Genomic DNA, 24,063 nt, shown 5'->3' on the forward strand with positions numbered 1-24,063 from the left:
GTAACAGTATTTAATGTTTTATTGGTTTCATTTTGTCACTTCCTGAGCGTGGTCCTGGAATGATGGACCATGCATGGTACGAGGCTAGAGCTCAATCAGTATATTTGTTACTCCTAAGTTCGGTTTTAATAACTCTTGAAACATAATTTTTGGGCCCGGCGGAAGTACATTTAGTTTTATATGTCAAATGTAATATATGTTTCGACAGTAGTATATTCAACGTTTCTTCTTTTGAACTTGTGTTGTTTTTCTCAGGTCGTCCTCAGCTGTATAATAAAGAAAGACTTTCAATGCAACAGGGTGATGCCAACCTTTTACCACTGGCGAACGGGAAACAAAAAGTTTGGCCTCACCTTTCAAACTGCAGCCGATGCCCGCGCATTTGACAAGGGAGTACGTCAGGCTATGGATGACCTTTTTGATGGTAAGCACCTATTTAGGCTTAGGCGTACTTCTGCGTTTTAACGGTTCCGACATGAACAAGGACGAGATCTTTTAACATCGTCAGAAGTTAATTGGAAGAATTTTCATGGAGAACTGTCAGTTAATTTTAATATATGTTTGAAGAAAAGATTTAATTATTCACAACACCTTTAACTTTAAAAAGCGGAGATTCGGAGCAATTTTAAATGAGAAACAATTTTCATAATTTTGTCACATCGTTCACCTCGCATATCAGTGAGAATTAGAAAATTTTTTCTTACACACTTGTTAAACATTGGAGTGATGTTGGAGCACCTCACTTATTTCCACCAGAGGGCGCGTTTCGTCGAACAGACAAACTTTTGTCTTTGGGATATTGGCGAAAGTGATGACAAAATCAATCGTGCTGAACTAGTCAACGGCTTGTCTTGGAAGTATGGATAATGAATGGTATGGGGCCAGGTGGTTTTTCATTCAAAGTAGATTAGTAGCTCTTTGTCATTAAAACGAGTTTTAGGTTTAGAAGACATGTCTGATTATAACACATCAGGGTATAGGTAAGCGGTATTATATCGATCTTATTACTCATGGAACCAAATTTTAAATGAGAGATTAAATAGTTAATTCAACATATATGACATATTTGTTTCGTAATATTTAGCAATGAATACTTGAGCTTGTATTTCACATAGGTAATCAGCTTAAGGAAATGTTTAACTTTTGGTTTTAATTGCCAGAACGCGTTTGAATATTTAGTGATTCAGTCACTAGTCTAAAAAAATCACAAACAGATACAAAATAAATACGCTTATTTTCTTTTCTCTCTTCTAATTTCATTTGATCTTCGTTTCTTTCTTCCCGCCTTCCGATCTGTTGTCGAATATCGATCGGTTTTACCACCATTGGCTTGTTTTACGTTCGGTATAGTTACAGCAGACGCGTAAAGTTACATTCGAGTGAATTGTCTAGTTATAGTTGTACAGTTCGAATTTCGCCCTAAACCCGCGTGAGTGTGTATGGTGTTTACATTCATTGAAGAAATACAGCAGTGCGACATTTCTTGGTCAGTTTCATTGATTACTTAATATAAGTAGGTCGCGTTTCCGTGAGCTAGCGGTTGTGAACAGAGAATTATCCACCATTCACAGATATGGAAAACTGGAACAATGGAGCTTATTGATGTAGTGGCGGCATCTGATGGTCGTATTTGTACCAAACATATATAGCATAAATTATATTATGAAATCGTTAATTTTTTGTATCGAGTAGAATATTTTAAATATTTTGTATAAGACCGATTTTGTAACTTGTTTTCTTCGTAATTATTACTAAGTTACGTGCGTACGAATTGTTATTGTGTTGCAAACGTTTATAGAATTACACTGTTTACAAAACATTGTCGTAAAATATTAAGTAAAAACTATGGTTAACAGCTGTTTCACATCATATTTTGCTAAAATGAGCTTGTATAAATCAAAATTAATGTATTAATTCTACGATGAATTGGTTATTAAAGGTCTCCAGCTAATTTTATGAAAACTGACATATGTACAAAATAAAAGAATAGCATAAAAATGTATATAAATTATTGAGTTATTCCAAAATGCAATATATAGTTTAAGGTTTTTGAAATAAAAGAAATTTAGACAATATATATTTCTTAATTTTTATATATATTTTTTGTTTCCATTTCATTTTGCTTTTCAGTGTTAAAAATATTATACAACAGTTTATGTACTTTATTTATAGGAAAATACAAATATTTTGCCCTAAGTCACTACATAAGGACAAAATTGAAATTATTTTCCTCTTCCTTCACTGGGTTCTCATATAGAATAAGCAAAATTCTAAACCGTTTATGAGAATAATTCCTAAACAAAGATGAAGACTTATATTTAAGTTCTGTATATTGTGTTTGAGATGTATGTCTAAACAGGAATCCAAAGTATTCTTAATACAATGAATCATGATCAAACATTCAATGCCCTTTTAAAGTGCACTTTTGATTTTTGCTTAATTAAACTAATGTAGATATGTAGCTATATGAGGTATCAACTTTGGTTGGTTGAAACGTTGAATCCATAAGAACTGTGCTAAAGGACTGTATGTATATTTATGCATATATGCAAATAAATGGAAGATCATGTTAATATCTAAAGTTCTTGTGAAGTGTAAGGAAACAGAATGGAATTATAGTAGTGCAGAAATGTATATCCAGATTTGAAGTTCAAGAATTAGTATAGGTCAGTAATGTTCTAACAATTGGTGTAGAGCAGTAGAAGAACTTACAAAAAGTTCTAACAATTAGTGCAGTGCAATAGAAGAACTTACAAAATGTTCTAACAATTAGTGCAGTGCAATAGAAGAACTTACAAAATGTTCTAACAATTAGTGCAGTGCAATAGAAGAACTTACAAAATGTTCTAACAATTAGTGCAATGCAATAGAAGAACTTACAAAATGTTCTAACAATTAGTGCAGTGCAATAGAAGAACTTACAAAATGTTCTAACAATTGGTGTAGAGCAACAGAAAAACTTACAAAAAGTTGTAACAATTGGTGTTGGAGCAGTAGAACTTACAAAAAGTTGTAACAATTAGTATTAGAGCAATAGAAGAACTTACAAACAAACTGTTATTCAACAGAAGTGCTGTAGGTGTAGAGACATTTTAAAGTAATTGTGTGATTGGTTATTTCTCATTCATTAATGTTATTGTTTCTTCAGTGAGGTATTGTAATCCTGAATACTGGATAAGAATTTTTAAAGTAAGAGTTATTGTTAAGGACCAAAATTAGCTTGTATTATATTTTGATGCAGATTTGCACAAATATGGTGATAGATTGTGTAAAGTGTTACATTCTTACCACATCATAAATCCCAAAATTTCAGCTACAAGTATTTGTGGAATTATATGTTAATCATAACATGTTTTCAGTTTAATTAATTTTGAATCAGTTACAGAAATGTTTATTTATTAATTAATTTTGTGATATATGTATATTTTTGTGTGTGTCTGTTTGCATATGGTAACAATAAGATGCATTTTTGTAGCTTATTATAATAGAATATGTATGTCAAGTATCAGTCTATTGCTGTATGTAATCAACCCAATAGGTGAATAAATTTGTAGCATTGCCACATAATTATCTGTATCATGTACATCACCTTTTATCAGCAGAATCCTGTTTATGACCAGTTGGATCAAATACATACCACTTATGTGATACTGAAAATGGCTGAGATGTCTCCTGATGACAGTGGAAACCAGTTGTTGTGAAACAGATGCAACACGAGTCCAACATAGTATTGTCTTTGTCCCTGAAAAACAATGGTTATACTGGATGCATATGTGCTGGCCCAGGGTTGGTGAAAGAGGGGTTGTCCTGGGCCCCAGCAGTGAGATATTCAAAGCTCATTAGAAATGCATACTACTTAATGAGCTAAAATGGTGACTGTTTTTTCAAGGATTCATGAAGAAATTTGTCACCTAAAATTTTTTAAAATGAACAATTAGCAAAAATCAATGACTATAATGATGGGGGGAGGACAATGATATTACTGACCCTGGGTCCTGGGCTGGCTCTCAATGCCTCTGTACTGACAGACTGATGCTCTGAACCACAGGGGTTCTATATGGAGTAACCCTTGCTGTAACTGGCATTAGGTCTGTAACAGATTATACTCTTGCTTAGACTTGAACACCAAATGGTGTACTGTCTTATATCAATGCTACTATCTTTATGTAATATGCCCAGTGCATGTGCTGTACCACTGTATGTCAGATGCAGGGGATGAGTTCAATCATTATCCATGTTCTTGTGATAACTGGAATGATTGGTGTCAATGTTGCTGGTTTGGGTTAGCTCTCCTCTCACTCTTTGTACCCTTTACTGAGATTACGTGAAAATTATTCTTTAGTATATGATCTCACCTGTTTCAGATGATAATTACTAGTGCATTGTTTCTCAACCAGGATGCAGTGAAATTTAAGCAAAACATTGACTCTCCATTTGATATATCTTGAGAAAAAAACAATTGATAAACTGCACTAGTGGTTAAATAAGACCATGCAGTAGAAGTTGTACATGAAAAATGCCATTGGCTTGTCTTTGCCTCAACAGCTATACAGCACCATGACATAGAAAGATAGGACTATCCATATTGCTCATGATGTCAGAGAAGTTCTTTCTAGATGTAAATGCTGCTGGAAATGGTATCAGGCCAGATCTTTATGTTTTTTTGTTGTTTTTTTATTATTATTTTCCACAAAGCTACATGAGGGCTATCTGCTCTAGCTGTCCCTACTTTAGCAGTGTAAGACTAGAGGAAAGGCAGCTAGTCATCACCACCCACCACCAACTCTTGGGCTGCTCTTTTACCAAGGAATAGTGAAATTGACCATCACATTATAATGCCTCCATGGCTGAAAGGGTGAATATGTTTGGTGTGATGGGGATTCGAACCAGCGACCCTCAGATTACAAGTCAAATGCTTTAACACACCTGGCCATGTTGGGCCATCTTTTTTATGGATCAACCAGTATGGATATGTTTAATATTGCTTACCTTCCACTATGATTTACCAGGTTACTTACATTTTGTATCATAAGTTTCTGAAAACTAAATCCTGCTCCTTAAAATATGTCTCCAACTTCAACATTTCCTGCAAGTGTCAACTGTATGTGCCATACAGTATCCTTCTAACTTAGGTCATATCATTCACTTCAGTATTTACTGTGTTATGTCATGCTAAGTAGTTATTGCTATTGTTTTGAGAGAGAACATATTAAAAATTATCTGTAATTCTTCAAATAACATTTGCATCGTATTTTAGTGTTTCTGTTGAAATGGATCCTTTTACATGTAGGCCTCTAATGTAAGAGTCTCTTGAATTACCAATTTTCTCCAAATTAAAATATCAGATATAAAGTTTAAGGTAATGTAATATTTGCTTGTTGTTTAAAGTAGAATAAAGTACCTTATGAACCATGTGATGCCAGAGTTAATTAGAGTAATTTTGCTATTAATATAACCATTTGACATCAAACCACTTGTAGGGTTAAGTGTTTTCTTCTTGCCAATAATTGTGGAGAAACAACTAATAAATATTTTTATATACATAGTTATTTTTTTCAGGAAGTGGTGATCCGTCTCGGATTCATGAAACCAGTCTTGGCAATGATGATGTGTTTATGGTTAGTAAGACTTTTATTAAAAGTTAGATTTTAATTTCAAAAGTATTTATACAGTACTATTTATATTATGTGTGTAATAACATTTATAACTTGTTTTCCTTTGTTTATGATGTAAAACATTGCTTATAATTTTAAGATCAACCTGTTCTATTCACATTCACACAATACTAACATTCAGATGCTTTTAATTTGTACACTATTATAATTATGTTTCCAAACTAATTCATTTTCTGATTTTGGTATAAATAATTAAAAAAACAAACAATGTAGTCTTTTGTAATGCTGATACTATTGTTACGCATAAATTGACCAGAAAATATACAGAACATTCTCAGTAATTTTTTTCTACACTTTAAATAATATAGAGAACATACAAAACTGTATTTTAATAGAAGTTGTAGAAAATCTTTCTGTACAGTTTTCAAGCTTAAGCTATTATATTAAAAGCACAAGTGAAACTAAAGATGTGTCAGTTCCCCTGTTTTTACTGACTAAATATGTACTTTTTATTATCACAAAACTAATTATTTCTGTAATAAAAGCCAACAGGTGGTACATTTCACCTTTTTCTTTACCATCTTGTCTTTTGTCACAAATACTTGTTGTAGATGTTAACACATATGCTTAATCAAAACAGTTTTTCAAGCTCATGTGCTTAATTGCTTAGAAACTTTTGTTTTCATGTTTGAGGTCTCTTCTTAGACCACTGACTTCATCTGATAGGAGATAAAATATTACACATTCCAGTGATTGAGAAAACTTTCATATTTACGTTTAGGTATACAGAAATGATAATAGAACATCATTTGTTCGTAACCACAAGAGATGTTTCCTATAATATGACTAGATGCAAGCACTTTACATAAGCATATGTTGACAAGTTTTTGCATTGAGTTACACGCCTTTTAAAATACCAAAATATTCTGATTTGTGATTGTTTTTTTTCTCTGTCACTAACCCTGTATTGATAACTCTGGGAATTTCTCATTAAGCTTGTATTTGTTATTTTGTTGAAAAATATAGCTTATACATATCAAACAGGTTTTGATCTAAAATGTTGCAATGGACAACGTGACTGGTGATCTTGTGATTAGTTAACATTTTTACCCACTCCTGTATAATTTTACAATGGAGGTAGACAGAAATGAATTAAAATATTGCTTAGTATGTTCAACTGGCAGATTGGTCCATTTCAACAACTTTCCAACTTTGTGCTACCCACTGTTTTTTTAGACATTTATTTTATTGTGATCTTCCTTCCATTTTGATATGAGGATACCACTATAAACTTAAATTTTGTACAATTATAGTTATTTTAGCTCTATGTGATTTTGCTTTAGAATTTGATTGCAGTTCTAACTCTTTTTTTCTTTTTTTTTATTCCCTTTAAATTATATTCCTTCTTGCTTTATAACTGTGTAAGTAAGCTAAAGTGGCTTCTCTCTCTCTCTCTCTTTTATGCTAGACACTGGACCTACCAGTTGATTCTCGTTCCTCTTCTGGATCTAGCACAACAAGTGGGAGTATGCCAGGAATCCCAAGACCTTCTTCCACTACAGCTAGCATCAGTGGAGACTTTTCATCTTCATCACCACCTTTCACACATCCTCATGCCAACCACCACTATTTACATAGGATACACTATATTCGTCCTGCTCGCTATGTTGGAGGTTCCAACAGTGGCAATGGAAATGGAAGTAGTGGTGTTGGAACATCTGGAGGGAGTGGTTCTCAACATGGGGACAAAGGTCACACAGAAGAAGTATGGACAAAGGATAAAACAAAAACACCTTTTACAAAGAACAAATGCTGTTTGACAGTGATAAAATAGAAGTGATGTCTACTGAGCCCTATTCTTACGTACAGTTTGCTAAGGATAAGCCATCTAGGACTGAGCATGAATATTCTTATCCTGTGATGGACTCATTTAGACTTGGGAAACGGGACTCCATAAACAGTTTAAAAAAACAGCAAAACATAATTGCTACACCACCTCCTTTGCTGCCAACAAAGTGTAAGAAGAAGAAAGATAGACATAAAGAATCAAGGAAACAATCGCCACTTACTAGAATTCAGTGTCGGTACTGTCAAGAGATGTATAATGAGGACGACAACAGGCGAGGTAGCTGCGAGTATGCCCCAGATGGTGTACTATCTTGTATCAATGCTACTACCTGTATTTCATGTGCTCAGTGCATGCTGTACCACTGTATGTCAGATGCAGAGGGTGACTTTAGTCATCATCCATGTTCTTGTGATGACTCGGATAACCAGTGTCGACGTCGCTGGTTTGGGTTGGCTCTCCTCTCGCTCCTTGTACCGTGTCTGTGGTGCTATATACCTCTTCAAGCATGCCACCGCTGTGGTGTTGATGTAATTTATGTGGGGCAAGCATGAAGCTGCCTAACTTACTCTCATTTTAGACAATGCAAGGAATTTGAGAAGAAAAATAATATACAAGCAAATTAAGTGTCAACATAATGAGTGCATGCTAAAATTGTGTGTGTGCATGCTCTGCTCTGCCTTGGAATACATTAAATATTGAATCTTTCTTCCAAGAGGCAATATCCACCTATCACCTTTGACCTTGTTATTAGTGAACAAGAACAAACTTAACTTTCCATTCTGTTGAGAAAGTAAAGCCAAACAAGCTGAATATTAACTGATTTCAGCATTGGCTAACAGTCTCTTTACAAGGTGCCCTTCCTGCCTACAGTTAATGTTATTTTTCATTCAGAGTTTTTGGATAGAATACAAAGAGATAGGGGCCAGTGACAGGTTCGTACATCTGTAACCTTCAAGAAAAAAGTTTTAGTATCAGATCTATACTCCTCTTAATTTGCAAGTCATAGTAAACAAACATTTATGAGCATGAATTATTTACAAAAAACAAATTTGATAACTGTACCCATAATCAGTGTGAAGCAAGGTGTAGACCTGAAACTAAGACAGTGGTGCTATAAATTTCACATGTGTGTTTTTGACTGACACACATTGGTGCTGTGAGGGTATTTCTTCCTGACATCCATGATAATTCAAAGGTTTTCTAATACTCTGCATTTACTTGACCTAGCCATGGAGGTTACTGAAAAGTCTACATATTTTTATTAAATTGTATGAGGAAACTTGTCAGATCTCTTAGTAAAATGTCTAGTGTACTTTAGCTTCTTCACTGAACATTATTAACAGAAGAAATATGCTCTTTCTTTCTTTTCCACACAAAAGTGAAGTCAAAACCTTCATGTAACATTGTTACATGTGATAAACTGTAGAAACACTGTATAGTAAAGTTTTTGACTTGTTGACTGGTAAAATGTCAACATTATATAAGTATAATTTTTTATTAACTTAGAAGAACAGAAAATCAGTTGCATCTATGACGTAATTCAGATTATTTGAATAAAACAAGTTTCACAAAGAGCTTTTGTGAAAAAACAATTTCTGTAACCAAAGTCTATAACTTTTCAGTGTTCAATTTTTTCAATCATATATATAAAAAATTTCAACTGAAAAATTGATACCCAATAGAGTTTGAAGTCCTGTTTAACAAAAGTATAAAGTGAGGTGTTGTCAGAATATTTTGTGATTAATGAATGTTAGAAAAAGACTATTAAGAGGTTATTATTGTGACAACCAACTCCTTTGAGTGTTATGGTACACTGAATGAAAGTTGTAACATTAGTTAACCACTGGTGTATTTTTATACAATCTTGTATATAGTTCGGTGGTCATGACAAAGGCCATGTTGAAATCAAAGTATACAATCATAGGCATGAAAAGCTAGATATAATGATTTTTATTCTGTTTAACACAAAGTATTTTTTATGACCAGCTACCTTCTGATTTAGGCAGCGGGAAAAAAAAGTTGCTGTAATGTAGAATTTGGGTAGCATTTTTACCCATCTTAAAATTGTGTTATTAGATCCTAGCCTTCATTTAGTGTTTCATGACTGCTTTTAGAATTACCTCTGAATTTGCATAAGTTGTTTTATTTGTATAATTTTTTAACTTCTACCCCCTCAAATGACCTGAAATAAAAAGGTCTGCTGAGTTTGTATATGCCTGTGCCTTACTTGTTTTGTCTGCATTCTTCTTATGTGATTATAGAAACTTTATGAAGAAATGTAAGCTAGAAATGCCAGTACTTCTACAATGAACTGAATCCTGTTCCATCTTTTAAGATATTGGAGCACTTCTTGAGAGACTAAATAAATTTAGCTACAACTTTGGAGCAAAAATGGTGGTTAACATCTCCATTGATGTGGAAGGTTTTACTGTTGAACGTGTTGCCATGAATGCTGTGCTGTGATGACCTTTTGAGGCACTTGCATTTCTCTTCTCCAGATCTAGAAGGAAGACACAAGTATCATGAAATGTCATTATCATATATTTAAGGCAAGATGTCTTGTTGTTAAATCCTTCCAGATAATGCCCTTTTGCAAATCATGTCTCTCAAATAACAAGTCCACTCATAGTTTTACTAGTGTAATGTGGTTCCCTTCATTTTCACAATCAAGAAGCAGAATTATCATTACTGGCACCTTTACATATATGAAACTAAGAACATACATAAAGTTTATCAAAAACGTTTGTACAAATAACTTTGTAGGCTTCAATAAAAATTTGGATCTTGCTTCTTTTTTTTTTTACAACCCTTTGATTAAAATCTCAGGCTGTATACTTTCAGATATATCATTTGAAGTTGGTTGTTGTTGAGTTAACCAATGATATTTACTTTATAAATTTGTATAGTATAAGTCTGGTAGTTACATATATTTTTAAAAATAGATTTTAACAATTTCAAATCTGACTAATATTACTTGTCTAATACATTGTTTGTTATATTGGTAGTACTTGACTTTAAATTCGTTCAAACTTAATGAGTTGGATGTTTTCTCCACTCATACTTAGAATTTTATAGGTTTTATTATGATTGTACATCTTGTTTCTGTAGTTTTAGATACTTGTTTAATATTGGCTGAACTCTACCAAGATAAGTACATCCACATAGGGCACCCACCCACACAGGGTGCAAGTTTGAATCTTTGAAAGCAAGGATAGAGTAGATTCTTTTTCAGGAGAGGCACATGATTTGTAGCTCACATAGGGCACCATCAATGAGTGATGTGACCCTGAAGGTTGGTTGATATACAGATCTAACATTTTTGTCACTAATATTGTTGTAAACTAGTGAAAGACATGCTTATCATCAGCTTGTCATTAAGGTTTGGTAAGTTAGTTTACTGATAGCAGAAATGTTTTACTTTCATTGGCTTTGAATTCTGCTCCTGAAGTCTTTTACTAGTTTTAACTTAAAACTGTACACTTCTTTTTAGAGAGTAGTGTTATTAATTTTAATCATTGTAGTATACAGTCTGTGTTGCAACTATAGTTAAACATTTTTTTTTTTATAAGTTATTATAAACTAAATTTATTTTCATCTTGTATTCCAATTAATTTGTGTTTCTTCTGGTTACTGTTCTTAAATTATATTAATCATAATTTGTAATTTTATTTAAAACTAAAAAGGTTAGGATTATAGTTATCTTTCCAATCAACTATGATAAAGCAGGAAATTTACAGTGTGAAGATCAAAAGGTAAACACTAACTTTGTAAAGTTAATATATGTGTTTACATACTAATAATCTTTGTATGTCATTTGATGCCTTACAAAAGAAGAAGCCTTTTTTTTAAACAACAGAGGGCTATTTTTATTAACTTAGTCTATTTAACACTAAAACAGTTGTTTAAGTAATTGATGATATAAATAACATCACAACCAGTACTATGCCTGTCATATCCCACTTAGCTTGGTGAGCCCTGGTATTGTGCCTAAGGCCTTGTCGTCACTGGTTATAGCAGATGTAAGGTGGTTGACATATTATTGCATTATTATTTACTTTCATTAGTACATTTTTTATAATTGTCCTCATGGAATATTTTAGGGTTATCCCCACACTATATCTTGTAGTTCGAAACAACTGACCATGTAACTATGTAAAGAATTGAAATATTATAACTGCATCTCATCACAAGTATTTGTTTTAGATGTAGAATAACATTTTATCATGTAAGTAAACATGGGATGGTACTATTCCACTAATATCCCAGCAAGACACTATTTGTTCTTAAATACCCATCTTTGTTAACATCAATTATTTACACTTGATGATTCAAGTAATCTAGAGTAACATGATACTTAACAAAATTCTGTTTGCTTTTCTTTCAATAATTACTAAAAGCACATTGTCCAAAGACAGACTCATGTTTTTTACAACTCTTAATTATCCATCATATAACTTAGCAGCTCTTGAAACCACTAAAGCCTATTATTTGAGAAGTAGTTGTAGAAACATTGAATTTATTGAAAAGGCAATATTAATTTTCAATTGTTACAAATACTTCTTAGATCTGTTAAAGAAAGTTGATTGCCTAGTACTTTCATTTTTACATTGAAAGCTGATAGTCATTAAACCAACCCAAATTCTAAAGGTTTGTACTATCAACTTTATTCTTAAAAGCTTACATTACCCGGCAAGATCTCAAAACACCAAATCTGGTTGTTTGCAAGAACATGGTTAAACCATTCCTCAAATTTATTCCATAAGCCAAGCTCTAAAAACTTGTATTATTAGGTTTGTTCTGTAGAACATGCATTATTAGACCAATACTTTATAAACTTTGTAAGACGTGTATCAACAACTCAATGTGTAGAAACATATCTTTCAAATTGCATTATCAGACCAATCTCTTGAGACTGTGTTTGATGGAATTTGTTTTTTAAATCTTGTGTTATTCAAAAACATTTCTAGAAACTAATTCACAAGTTTGTTTCCTAGAAAAATTTATTTATTAGACATTTATGAGAAATTATGTTAGCAGGACATTTTTTCTGTGTTACATTATTTAGAAATATTACTTCTATGAAACATTTCTCAAAGTCAGACTATGAAAATCTGTAATTTTTGGTAACTTGTGATAAATGATGAACAAATCCTTTTGTCTTCTAGGGATTGTACAAAAGTGGTAATAGTGTCTTTCCCTTTACACTAGCTGTTAAATAGTGGCCAGTTATAAGCAGAGAGGTTTGGTATTATTTCTAAACCACTGCCATGATGAGTCAACTGTACATGATATCAAAGCTTAAATAAGTTAGCTCCCTGCTTATTACAAGTGTGTATAGTTCCAGATTTTTTCCATGCTTCTGCCTTTAGGCTAGTTGTACAGTGTTTTGTATATTATAAAATTGATTTGTAAAATGTTCCAGTTTACCTGCTTCTGTTCTCAGTCATTGTCTGAAGAAGAACCAATCAAGTAAGTACTCTGAAGTGCTTGGTTTATTACAAGAAGTCTGCAACAGTTAAGTCTGTACCAGTACTACCTAAGAAAGCTGGATTTCTGTTTCGAGATCTAGGCATGTGATATGAAGGATTTGTCTTTGGCAGCTACTTGTATTGCTCATCATTCATGTTTTATATCCAAAATGTTGAATTGTATATATATTTTAGTCAGTAAAAATTATAAGAATGTTACTGTTCTTGTTTTCAAATTCAGTGTTTTCAGGCTTTAAAAAAATCCATCACTGTTTGGTCTTGTGTATTGATTGATTTATTATTTAACAGGTTCATGGGCACAAAAAAAGCTAAAAGCTGCTTGCAGTAAGAAATAAGTTAATGATTTAGCCTGACCTTGTTATTAGAAGCATACCAACTGTTGAGCACTTCCAGTTGGCAATCACAGTACCATCTAGAAGTTGGTCTACAGTGAACCATGAATATGTTAAATAAGAAAAAATACATCTCTGCTGTATTATAGCCAGTTTGTGTTCTGTTGTTGAAGTTACTTGCCATACCTATTGGCATTCTAAACTTTTATTGAATCATTTTTGTTCACTGAAATAAGAAATAAATTAAATACTCTTACAAGCCTGAGAGAAATGTTTGTTCTAAAGATTGCACACAACCCTCATACTTGAGATTCAAGCATACAAGTACAGAATTTGATCGCTTAAAAGACAAATGTAATATCTGTTTAAGAAACTGAAATTGTTAATTTATTTTAAGAAAAACGTTTATTAATAAAGTTTATCAACATATTGCATGAGTTGGGAAATGCAACAGTATCTACTTGAATTCACCTACAGTTTTTTGTTACAATTATATATAGTATGTATATGAATTAAATAATGGAATTAGTTTTGTAATGACAGATTAAATTTTCTGTCATAACTAAAATATTAATTAAATTCTCTTGTTCAAAGTTATATAAAATGAAATTGATGTAATTTTTAGCTATTTTGCTGTCTATTTGTTTCACAGTAAGGTTACAATTTCAATGACAAAATTTTCATTTAAGAGATAGAATTTTTTTCTAACATCACATGGTAAATCTCGGGTAATTAGTGGGTAAAACTTTAACACAATAGAGCTATTAATCAAGTCTCTAAACCTAATTTTTTAGTTCATAACTTGTCTATGGTTCACATATGACTGTATATGCAGTCATATACAGTCATATGTTCAAGCACATTCCAGCTGGTGTGGTGGAATGATCCAGGATACCACTGAATGTGCAATAGTACTTTCACCTGTGAGCATGTTATAAAAGAGAGACATTTAACTCCTGTTATTTGTAAAGAATCCGACAAAACCTTGTGGTGGGAAGTGCTTTTGGCTTGATGCCTCTCTTAAGTCAATAGCTCAAAATTAGGAATGGCTGAACATGAACTCATAGGTGCTCTTCAGGTTGAAAATCTTAAATAAAATTTTTAAATAATAAAAAACACAAGCAATAATTCAAATTGCTTTAACTCTGTAAAAGAAATTATATATTCAAATTTAATACTTTTTGAAATATTTTTGTTGAAACATGGATCTTTTAATTCATTGTCATTCATTTATCTGCTGAAGATCTAGATTTTTAGTTAAAACCACTTTTATAGATGTTGCATATAATACTTTACTGGAATATTCTTGAATTTCAATTTCAGAAATATCTTTCCATAAGTAAGTTCAAATCCTTTGAAATTCAAGACCAATATGTTTCAACATAAAAGGTTTTAAAAATGTAGTTAGGCGTAATTTTCAATTCTAACTTTGTGTTTACACTTTAACTGTAGCTTGAGCATACATTTTGTTCCATACTGTCGGGGGTTAAGTTAGGATTTTTGAAATAGGGGGAATTATTTTTGTGATCCACTTTGAAGTAGCAACAGACTTAGAGAACCTTGGACAGAATTTTTGGCACCATTTAACTTTTGAATTGGACATATATCTTTATATGTTAAGAAACTCCTGTGCCTGTATGTAAAACAGAAACCTTGCTGTTCAATTTCCATTGATAATTTTTTCCTTTTTTCAATAATAGCTTGAAAAAAAAGACAATTTTATTTGAACCAAGTTTAACTCGTATATTTTGTTCTCTCATTGACATACTTAACACTTAATTTACCTAATTCTTACATACACTTTGCTATAAGAATCCAATAAAGATTGTTATGCAGACCTTACAACTTCAAATTAATGATGTTCTTCACTGTTTTGACAAAACCACAAACTCACTTGTTCACACATGACTATTTACTCATAACTTTACCACTAGCAGATAAATGGGTGATATTGCTGGTTTTGCTTTAAGTTACAAAATGATAAAGACAGTGATAAACTTGTAACATAAAGGTGATGAGCAGTGAATTGTCACACCTTGATCAACAAAATTCAGATAATTATTTCCATTTAGGCTCAAAATCTATAAAAATGCATTATGATCATTTTACAGTCAGTAGTTCTCTATAGTTTGTGTGTTTATTTGGAAGTTAAGCACAACTACACAATGAGCTATCTGTGCTTGGCCCACCACCAGTGTTGAAACTCGGGGGGAGGGCATTATAATGTAACAGTTGATGCTACTCTTTTTGGGAAAGAGTCATCAAAACGTTGGCAGTGGGTGATGTTAACTAGCTGCTATCCCTCTAATATTTCACTTCCAAATTAGGCATGGTTAGTGCAAGTAGCTTTGCACAAGATTCAACGAATATTCTAATATTGTAATCTTTGTAAATCGTAATCATGGAAGAACACTTTTTAGGTCATGTGAACTTTACAGAGTATAAGAGAAAAAAACTACAGTTGAAATGAGGGTTAAGTCTTAAAATATGGCAATAACTGGAAGAAGAACTCTTTTTACACTCGGAACATTTCACCTGTAACAGTGAGAGCATGTGTACCTTCTCGGGACCATGATATTGATGGGAATCTAAGAAACAATCTCTGATTGTCATTTCCTTTGGCATGAAGCTTATGGTGGCAAAGAAAATTCAATATAACTCAAGTCACTTATTAACAGGCCCTAGACAGTGGAAGATGCTGTTTTGAGTAACTCATGAACAAAGAGTGTGTGTTGGACAAAATTTGTTTCAACCCCATCAGGTAGAGCAAATTGTTAGTCAATCAGTAGCCTTCTAGACCAGAAAGGCACATTGGCAACATTTAAAGTCCATGTCCAACAGCAATGTGCAAACAATAACAAAAAGTTGTACAACAATCAACAATATCACAAGTTTTGTTTGCCAGTTATCTCACAAGAGATTCAGCCCAAGAGGATAAAGTTCATTGAGATGCATGCATTTCTGGATATATAAAAGGAGAAGAGGGCTTCATGTGTACACTATCTCAGTTTCATAGTAGAAAAAAGGCAGTAGTAGATTTTTATCAGCACCACTACTTAACTGTGGGAGTTCTATAAAACCAGAAAATCCTCCAGAATTTAAACAGTTAACAGAAGAGGATTTTGGTCATTTTCTCAAGCATTTCAAGCACATTGTTCATTGGAATGAATAGACTTAGATGTAGGTAGTGTAACACTTAGAGAGTCCCATGCTTAATGCATTAGAACACTTGGACAATGGGCAGTTTGATAACTGAGAGAGTTCTCAATGAGCTGTATCAAGGTTTGATCCTGTGGAGAACAGAGCAATCTATATTGCAAAGTTTAAACATCAAAGGCTACATCAGGAGATTGCATGGAAAGACATTCTCCAGAACATCTTCCACAAATCACTCAGTGATGAGTTCATTAAGGGGTTGTTCAGTAAACCCATGCTGAACCACATTAGTCTTAAATAACATTCTCTCAATGAAGCAGTTTCAGTAAAAATGCAGTTCGTAATGGCCACATAGATTCAAGTACTGTAAAAATTGAATGAATTATTGGCTTAGCTCCTAGAAAACCTTCAGGATTTCATGATCCCCAGACATAAGGAACATTTAAACCACCAGTTCCAAACTTGTAAGGCCTAGTGGTTAAGCTTCACTCACAATATGAAGGTTGCAGGATCAAATCTCCATCACCAAACATTCTTACCATTCCAACTTAGGAGGCATTATAGTGTGACTATTAATCCTATCATTCACTGGTAAAAGAGTGGCTCAATATTTGATGGTGGGTGGCACTCTGGTTTCATATGAGGCAATAAAATTCTTTTGATCAGACCCTTCTCTGAACTCTTTTTCAATGTCTTTCCTATAAGAAGCCCAAGAATGAACACAGTATTTGAAATATAGCCTAACTTGTGACCTAGACAATGAAATTATAACATCGTTAATCTTGTTTTAAATATTTCTTTAGACACAACCTAAAATTTTATTTGCCCTACCACTAGCAGCACACTTCTTGGGTGGCTTTAGGGACTGATCCACTATTACCACGATGATTTCTTTTCCATGACACTGTTAAGGTTATTCTAATCCAAATTATACTTGTAATTCAAATTATGATAGCCCACATGCATTATTTCACATTTATTGTAATTAAAACCCATTTGATATTTATATGCCCAACTAACTCACTGAATGATCTAAATCTTTTTGTAAATTAGCAGCATCCTCTTCACAGCTAGCAACACCCAAGACCTTAATATAATCTGCAAATGTAAGTTATTTATTAATCATTCTTTCATCTATGTCATTAATGTAAATCAAAAAGAACAAAGGCCCCCCACTTGTGAAATTATTCCACTTTTACTGAACTCTATTTGTAATAACCTTCTGCTTTCTTCCATTCAGCCATTCTTCTATCCAATTTGCTAACTTATCTTGCACAAGTGTTTTTTTTTTATTTAGATCAACAACTAAAAGGGTGTTGTGACTCTTACTTTCTGAGCTATCAAGCAGTATTTGGTTGTGATAATTGAAATCTATCTAATGTGTTGTAGCAAAATTTCATTGGAGCACCCATGAAGAACTTGATAGATACACAGTTTAAGTTGTAAGATAGGAACCTAAGAAAACTAAGATTTGGATTTAACTGTTAATAATTATTGGAAATTCTGATAAACCAACATGTTGAAGGGACCTTGTAATCTATGCTTTCTGAACAGCCATGTTAAGTTCTATGATAAATGATAGAGTACATTTGTACAGTATCAATGTACTGAACAAACTCTATATTCTGTGTAAACTGACATGACATTGTGTTGGGTTGCTATGCAAGATTATTCCCTAATGAAGATGTTACATACCAGTTTTTCTGGGGTACAGTTATGTGGCATTGTCAAATGCATTCTGAAAATCCAGATACACCACATCTTCATACATTCTTACCCTCATCTACATAAGCAGCAACCTTTTCAAAGATTGTCTAAAAGTATGTTAAGCAAAATTTTCCCTAAGTGAAACCATACTGACTATCCAATAAAGATCTAAATTTTATTAAATGACTTTGCAAAGCATCTTTACTGGGATTTTTCAAAAACGTTCCCACAACTGATGTAAGACTAATAGACCTATAACAATTGTTATAATTTCCCTTCAAAAGAAAAATAATATTAGTCATCTTTCAATCTTCTGGCATCTGCCCATAATGTAAGGACTTACAAAAAAATAGTAGCAAGTGGCTCACACATCCAATCTTTAATCTCCTTCAAAACCCTTGGGGAAATTATCTGGCCCAGGAACCTTATCATGCTTTAAACTTCCCATTTTTTTCTTAACCAGCCCAGGATTAAGGCAGTCATTTTGTTTGATCTTGTTTCCATCTATTAGCTGTTCATGATGTGGATACTGTTTAAATCTTCATTATAAAAACTGAAGAAAGAACAAAATTTAATTAATAATCCAGCCATCTTATAATCATCAGCTTTGAGCCTTCCTTTATCATCCCTCAAGGGTCCTACCTTGACCTTAACATTTTGTTTACCCTTAATATACTGAAAGAAATCCTTACTGTTACTTTTTTACATTTTCAGCCATAATGATATCTTGGTGTCAAATAAAACAACAACAAATTACAAAGAGATGTGACAAGGATTATTTGTTGTGAATTGAGAGCTGAATTATTTGGAGAGACTGATCAGATGTGGTAATGTTTTAAAGATAAATTTTTAAATATTCAAGATAAACATATTTTTTAAGATGGAAAAAGGTAGCTGCAAGTACAAAAATTGGGTTAGCTCACAAAGAATTTAAGAGATAAAATTAAAGAAAAGCATAATAAACTTAAGAATTTTCCACTGACTGGTATGACAGAAGATTATAGAAGAAAGTAAGTTGACCAAACAGGGATTTTAACAAGAAAACAGCCACCAGTACATTCGTCTTGGCTAAAGCTACCTAGCATTGTTTCAGTTAATCTAAATTGTCCATGGTTTGTTAATGTTACCTGAAACCTTTTTCTTTATTCAAATAATATATTAATTGTTATTTCTCAAAATTTTGAGCTTATTACCAATTATTCTTTGTAAAATTTTACCTATACAGCTGGTGAAGCTGATTGGATGGTAGCATTGTAGTTTATTTACTGGTTTCCTTCCTTCAGAAACATAACATTTGCCTACTTCCATCCAACAGGTTGATATAACCAGAGTTGAGAGAGAGATTAAATAATGCAATTAAATGGTCAACCAATTTCAGAGTGCCCCTTTTTTAGAATGGTTTGTATACTATCTTCACAAAGTATTTTGTTTGTCTATTTTTATCGATGTAACTACTGTTTTAGTGACTGTATATGAAAGTTATTTGCATACATTTATTATTTGTTTGTTGTGAACTTTGATGATTAATATAATCAATTGGGAGAATTGGTGTATAAATGTTCATTTTGGTCATTATACTCATTTATAGCATTAAAGTAGTGGATGTTTACATCAAGTTCACTTTGTGCTTTAAATATTTTTCTTGATCGTCCTTTAAAAACTTTTTATTCGTGTGGGTATATGCTATTTTGTTTTGATAATTAAGTGTTGCATTGATTTTCCAGGTGTTATCATTGTTTGTCTCTTAAAATGTGTCCTGAATTGTTTTGGGTCTGCATCTTCATTTCACTGAAAACAGAACATATCCCACTGGAAGTTATAGAATGTTGTGATTGGTATTTTGTGATTGAATGTGATCTGGAAGGATGGGTTAGATTCTGTTTGAGACCTCTTCCTCTCTCCTTAATAGTTTTAGAGGTTAAATGCCAAATACTATACTGATACTAGAAGTATGGAAGTTATCCACAGTATACTTGAGGAACATCTAAAATACCTGTCAACACCTCTACATTCATTCTTATTAAACATTTTGCCTCCTAGTGGTTCTCAGTTGAAGTTTAAAAAGTGTTGAAACATCAGAATTCCAAACAAGAAAATCTTCATAAATGTTTCATTCAATACATTCTTAAAAATTTAGAATTAAAGAAATAAAAATGTTTACTTATATGGTGCTGGAACAATTTTTCAAATTTCTAACATGGCATCTACATAAACTAACGATTAGTCTCCCCAACATACAATTCTCCACAAATAGAAATATTAAAAAATAAAACTTTTACTATTGCAGTCAAGGGAGAAAATAAAAAATTGCCTCAGCTATTACAGGCCTCACATCAGTTGTTGGAAAAATTTTTGTAAAGTATCTTTTATCAAACCTTCCAAGTCATTTAACAAAATTTAGAATTTTTACTGGATAGCCCACATTGTTTCATTAAGGGAAAATCTTGCTTTACAAATATTTTTAACTTTCTTTGAAAAGGTTACTGCTTATGTAGATGAGGGTAAGGGAGAAGATTTTGTGTATATGGATTTTTAGAAAGGACTTGACAAGATGGCATATAAAAGGCTTGAAAAATATTGTCTTTCTAAAAAGTTTGAGGGTTGAGTTAGCTAATTAGATAAAAGTTAAATATTATAAATGGAATTCAATCAAACTGGATTAATGTGACAAATGGGGTACCTCAGGGTTCACTGTTAGGATCTATGCTCACTGATTTACATCAGTGACATAGATGAAGAAATGGTCAATAAATTACATACATCTACCAATGATATTAAGATTTTGGGTGCTACTAGCTGTGAGGAACAAGTTTTTCACCAAATTAAAACCTATATAATGACTTCCAAATTAGACAAAGTTAAATATACACATTACTCTGGCAAGTTAATTACAATATATAAAGTTAGGGTAGTTTATTTATACTTTGAGGTTGATCTCAATATTAAGGGTAAATGCCTTTCCACCACTGGCTGCAGATAGTTGATACATTGTAGGTTCAAACATTCAGTTCCTAAATCAACTGATTATCCATAGCTGTTCATTAGTTTGACATCTGTGTTTGAATCTTGTCTGGCAGATGGAATATCCCCAGTGTGGTTGGAAGCTATGGCTACAGATGTTTTCTGTTACAAATTGCTGATGATGAAAAGGACAGGTAATGGGAAATTTTGTTTTTAGTGTTACTGTGAACATTTTTTTTTTTTTTAATTTGTGTGCGTTTATTACTTGATACTTAGAATACACTGTTTATGTTTTAATATCACTAGATAGATATATTATTAACTTTGGCCATTTAAAAACATGCAAAATTTAGTATATAATAGGACGACTTCATTTTGAGAAGATTCATTCATATAATGGACACAAATACAGCACAATACTAAAATATAGGATATTTAAAATAAAATTAAACTGTTGTTTGGATGGTGTTAATAGTTGTTTATTTATCAGGAGTAACCTTCAAGAATATAAACATTTTAAGAATAAAATGTCATTAATACTTCTGTCCTAGAGCTTACAAGAAAAACCAGCGTTATAAACACTATTTTGCAATTGCCTATATAAATATAGGTTACTTGTTCATGATGCTAGAAAAACATTTCTAGTTCATACCTAATGATAAAAGGTTTTTTTTTGTTTTTTTTTTAAGGTGCTCATGTTACAGTGTTTTGTACTTTTATAAATAATTTGTGGCAGCTAAAGGATTTCCCATAAACACAAATAACAAATGACCAAACCTTCAGGATAATATCAGAAAATTCTATGTATAATATTTTATTAAAGTTTGGAATTTTATGTACATAAAGATCAACGATTACAAGATATCTTGACTAGTGACAAAAATAAGTACTGATTCATGACAAGTAAATATTATTATAAAGATTTAAATATATTTTACAAAAACAAAGTAGAATTTTGTAAGAAGGCATATTGCTGGCCCCTGGTTAGACATAGTCAAACAATATCGCATTTCACAGTATCGTATTGGTGATCGTTATCCACATTAATCCAAATCACGATTCCACACTTTAGTTTTACATACATTTCTTTCTACAGTACTTCATAACAAAAACTATGGAATCACTTCTTTGGTAGAAGATCATTAACAAGGACACTTGGTGAAGACTTAAGTAGTTTTGTACATTATAACAGATCTATCTGAATGTTAAATTGAAATTCTAGATAGCACATGCTATTCAAAATATGTAATGTGCATTCTTTATTCCACCCAATAATGGGTTTACTATTTGTTGATAGACAATCTAACAACTAATTGTGTTCCAATTTGCTAACAATAATCTTTGTCTTTAAATATCCTTCTACACCTGGTGGAACAACCGTACTCTTCATTCACATGGTTCTTTCATTTCATCTGTTGCCAGCTAAATCTGGGATGTAATTTGAGAAAGAGCTGAAGGAAATAATGATAATGAAACTGTTAGTGTGTACAAAATCAAACTAATGAAAATCTTGTTCTGATACTTGAAATCACAGTGAACAGAATTTAGAATTAAAACATCTTGTCTGAGCTGAAGCTTAGATTCACAACAATCATATTACAGAATTGTAACAATACTATATGAATCCTTCAAAGTCAAAGCTATTGATTATCTACTCAATATTATTAAAGAACCATTCAGTAAAACATCGAAGCTGAAACGAAGTAGACAGAGATTCTTCCTGTAACCTCAAATTTTCTTCTTGAAGCTTCTTCAGTTTTTCCTCTAAGGTAGCCTTTTGACCTTGTTCCTATAATGACCAAACATTGAATTTAGCACAGGTCACTTAAAGATGACTTGTGTATTATAGTCTTTGTGTAAAGCAACTAAAGTTACTCATGGAAATGTGGTTAAACTATTTTCACATACTTTAAGATTACTGTAAAACTGGAATATGGACTTCTGAAATTTATTTCAAATATTAACTTTCTTGCCACAAATAATTCCAGCATTAATGTTCAATCATGCTACTTTCAAAGTGAATCTTACTTTGTAAGACATTCTCACATCTGACCACAAAATCCCAACCTTTTGAAAACACCATACATTGGGTTTCTAATAGAGTAAACAAACATTCTATTTCACACTTTCTGTCAATGAGATTGGAAGTAGCTTCATAAACAACAATATATAATCATTTATTACACAGACTTACACTGCCTTACTGACAAAAGTATGCAACTTATAAAAAATAACTGATATCTTCAAGGGTTCTTGTTTGTTGTTATGTAAAAAGCTGAACTTTAGAGTCACAGTAGTAACTCTGTGGGTACATATGAGGCCTTGGAGACATATAAAATGGATGCTAACAACATTTTGTCCACTTTAAACTTTTGAAGAAATCAATCTTCAGGTGCATGTATTTCAGAGTTTGTATATTTTGTACGAACAATGCCACATCAATAAATTATTACTGAATTCATTATACTAAAATGAAATCTCAAAAAATGTTTTAACTTTTATCAAATTAAAATCAATTATTGAAAAAAGAATTTGTTGAATTTCACGCAAATCAACTTGAGGAATATCTGCATTAGGCACCCATAATTTTCAGGGAAGGCAGTTTGTCAACAACACTAATCACCAATTACAGGGCTACATTTTACCAATGAACAGTAGGATTGATCATCACATTACATCTTCATGACTAAAAGAATGAGCATGATGGTGATGGGTTTTGGTCCAACAACACTCAAATTACATGACGAATGTCTAGAATGTGCTCTTTCTGTACTACGTTGTACCATTTTTACAAAACCCATAAAGGCAGTTGCTTTAGAGGACCAGTTAAGTTGTTTTCTATCCTTATCTGAATGGAATAATGTCTGAACTACTTTAAAGAAGGACATGTTGGAATTTTATGTTGACAGATTATATGCAAATCTTACTATAGTTTTTAACTATGCTAACAAGAA

General features: G+C 32.3%; 1 protein-coding gene and 2 pseudogenes across 4 annotated transcripts in view; 1 reads left to right on the forward strand and 2 right to left on the reverse strand.

Moving 5' to 3' along the window:
* The window catches only part of LOC143229753 (tyrosine-protein kinase receptor-like), a 215,406-nt gene that overhangs the window by 58,573 nt on the left and 132,770 nt on the right, over positions 1 to 24,063 (reverse strand). The window lies entirely within an intron of this gene.
* On the forward strand, positions 166 to 13,545 carry LOC143229750 (sprouty-related, EVH1 domain-containing protein 2-like; annotated as a pseudogene). The gene is made up of 3 exons (XR_013016043.1): positions 166 to 424; positions 5,560 to 5,618; positions 7,084 to 13,545. The product of XR_013016043.1 is annotated as a sprouty-related, EVH1 domain-containing protein 2-like (transcript).
* LOC143229751 (signal-induced proliferation-associated 1-like protein 2) overlaps positions 21,908 to 24,063 on the reverse strand; it is a 47,530-nt pseudogene continuing 45,374 nt past the window's right edge. The window contains exon 24 of the transcript XR_013016044.1: positions 21,908 to 22,898. The product of XR_013016044.1 is annotated as a signal-induced proliferation-associated 1-like protein 2 (transcript). The remainder of the gene's footprint in view (positions 22,899 to 24,063) is intronic.

The sequence above is a fragment of the Tachypleus tridentatus genome, chromosome 10, assembly GCF_004210375.1.
Source record: "Tachypleus tridentatus isolate NWPU-2018 chromosome 10, ASM421037v1, whole genome shotgun sequence".
Lineage (NCBI taxonomy): Eukaryota > Metazoa > Arthropoda > Merostomata > Xiphosura > Limulidae > Tachypleus > Tachypleus tridentatus.